Source organism: Emys orbicularis, chromosome 12 (assembly GCF_028017835.1).
Source record: "Emys orbicularis isolate rEmyOrb1 chromosome 12, rEmyOrb1.hap1, whole genome shotgun sequence".
In the NCBI taxonomy this organism is placed as follows: Eukaryota; Metazoa; Chordata; order Testudines; family Emydidae; genus Emys; species Emys orbicularis.
Genome location: NC_088694.1, coordinates 44,597,708 through 44,600,187, shown reverse-complemented (window position 1 = coordinate 44,600,187; position 2,480 = coordinate 44,597,708). Strand labels below are relative to the sequence as shown.

At 41.9% G+C, this 2,480-nt stretch overlaps 1 pseudogene; it reads right to left on the bottom strand.

Moving 5' to 3' along the window:
* Window positions 1-830: 830 nt before the first annotated feature.
* Window positions 831-1,766, bottom strand: LOC135886281 (olfactory receptor 4D10-like; annotated as a pseudogene).
* Between the last annotated feature and the right edge of the window lie 714 nt (window positions 1,767-2,480).

Below are 2,480 nucleotides of genomic sequence, written 5' to 3'. Positions count from 1 at the left end.
CTGAAAACTAAGCAGGGATTTTAGGTATCTAAATATTGGATTCAGGCATCAAAAGCAGCGCTGGGTTCCTAAATCCCTTTGTAGCTCTAACCCTTAGACTTTCGGAAGGTGTTGACTTAGTACTGCATGATTTTCTGATTAAAAGTTTAGCACTATAGGATATCAGCACAGCACATACTAATCAGATTAAGAACTGGTCAACAGACTGATCTAAAAAAAATAGTCATTAATGAGGACTCATCACCTAAAGGAGGTGTTTCTAGTGGAGTTCTGCAGCACTGATGCCATTCAACATTTTCATGAATGATCTGAAGTAGATATGTGTTTTCTGAGATAACTTGCAGATGACAAAAAGATCGGGGGAGCGGTACATGATGAGGAGGACAGGGCGGTGACACAGAGTGATCTGCATCGCGTGATAAGTTGGGCCCATTCAAACAAAATGTGTTTTAACACAGCCAAAAACAAAGTGATTTAGCGAGGAATGACGGTGCTAATGGACTCTTTGATCTAGAGAAGAAAGGCAGAAGAACCCCCTATGGCTGGATGTTGAAGCCAGACAAATGCAAATTAGACACAAATTTTTATCATTAACCATTGGAAGAAGCTACCAAGGGAAGTGGTGAGTTCTCCATCTCTTGATGCCTTCAAATTCAGACTGGATGCCCTCCTAGAAGATGCTGTGATGGATGTAATGAGTTGCTCTGTGCAGCAAGCCAGACTAGGCGATCCAATGGTCTCTTCTGGCCTTAAACTAAATGAATTGATGCATCTGCCATGGAATTTGTGCAAGGAAAACACAAGAATGAACATTTTAGTCATGGCTTAGGTTATATTCCTGAGAACAACACTCTGCTCATTAATCTCCTGATGGCATTTTTCATCTCAGTGTTTCTCAGTGTGTAGATCAAAGGGCTCAAAATTGGAGTGATGGCTGTGTAGAGGACAGAGTCCAACTTGTCCAGTGGAAAACTCCATAATGGCTGGTCATAAATGAAGGTGGAAGGGAAGAAAATAAAGCAAACAACCGTAATCTGGGCACCACAGATAGACAGTGCCTTGTGCCTCCCTTCTGTGATATGCATCCTTATTTTGACCAGAATGATAGTGTATGAGAGCATCAAAATGATGAAGATGATTGTGGTGATCAGCCCAGTTTTGGAAACCATCAGAAGCTTCACCGTAAAGGTTTCTGTGCAGGCCAGTTTGATGACCCGCAGGAAGTCACAGTAGAAATTGTCCAGAACATTGGGTCAGCAGAAGGGCAACTGAATGATCCGTGCAATCTGGACAATGGAATGGACAAATCCACCCAGCCATGCCCCTGCCACCAGCCCTATGCACACATCCCGGTTCATTATTGTCAAGTAGAGCAAGGGTTTATGGATGGCCACGTACCAGTCGATTGCCATCACCACAAGGAAAAAAAAAACCTCCACACCACCAGTGAAATGGAAGAACATCTGAGCAAAGCAGCTGGCAAAGGAGGTGACCTTGTGGTCAGAAAGTAATCCTGACATCATGGTGGGATCAGTTCTGGAGCCATAGGTGACATCTGCAAAGGCCAAGGTGGCCATCAGGAGGTACATAGGGGTGTGGAGATGAGGGTCAGAGAGAATAATGGTGATGATAGTGAAGTTTCCAAGCCAGGTCATTACATAGACTATCAGAAAAAACAAGAAGAGTAGGAGCTGAAGTTTAGGACTCTGGCCCAGACTGAAGAAGACAAATTCTGTCACTGTGGTGGTGAGAGTCTGCTGTTCCATTCAGTGTCTTTACAATACACCTGCAGAAGGAAGATCAATGTTAATCATGATATTAAAAGACAAAAAAACAACTTTGTGACAACCACTCGGCATTGCTACAATGGATATTGAGGAAACATTAATCACATAATGTTCTTGTAATAATTTTAACACTAGATCTAGTCGAATCCTCCCCCCCCCCAAAAAATATGATAATTTTGAATAATTTCTAAATCAATTCCATTCAATTTGTTTTCACACTAGGGTGTCCATATGTCCTGATTTTATAGGGACTGTCCCGATATTCAGGGCTTTGTCTTAAATAGGTGCCTATTACCCCCCACCCCGTCCCGATTTTTCACACTTGCCATCTGGTCACCCTATTTCATACAGAATCCCTTTTTTTCTTTATTCAATATTTTCTACAGATTTTTTTTTCGTTTTTAAAAATCTTTTAAAATTTTGAATAAGTATCTTTTATTTTCCAAAGTTAATATTTTAAATTTTCTCTCAAGTCTGGATTAGCTGCATAAGACTGCATACTCTGCAAAGCTACCGTGAGCTTGTGAGCAGAGAGGCAGCTAAAAGCAATGCCCTAAACAGCCTGATGCTGGTACAAGTTGGCCAAGTCTTGGAGTGGCTGATAAGACCGTGTGCCATGTCTGTGTTTCTCCAGCAGTGGGGCTGCATTTTCTGTCTTTGCTGTTACTTTCCCTCCCCTCTTGTGTATGATTC